Source organism: Mastomys coucha, unplaced genomic scaffold (assembly GCF_008632895.1).
Source record: "Mastomys coucha isolate ucsf_1 unplaced genomic scaffold, UCSF_Mcou_1 pScaffold3, whole genome shotgun sequence".
NCBI lineage: Eukaryota > Metazoa > Chordata > Mammalia > Rodentia > Muridae > Mastomys > Mastomys coucha.
Genome location: NW_022196909.1, coordinates 31,240,361 through 31,240,589, shown reverse-complemented (window position 1 = coordinate 31,240,589; position 229 = coordinate 31,240,361).

Below are 229 nucleotides of genomic sequence, written 5' to 3'. Positions count from 1 at the left end.
AATGGAAACAAATCTAAGCAGCAATAAATCTGCCTAGGTCTGTTAATAACAGACAATTTGCATATATATATGCACACATGTAAATATTAATATGTGTTGAATACACACCCACACACACTGGCACAGGAAGCCCCTTTTTTCTAGGGTATTCACACAGTGGCAATTCCTTGGTAGGCACTGGAGAAGCAAGTGTAATTTAGATTAAATATATGTATATATATATATATAT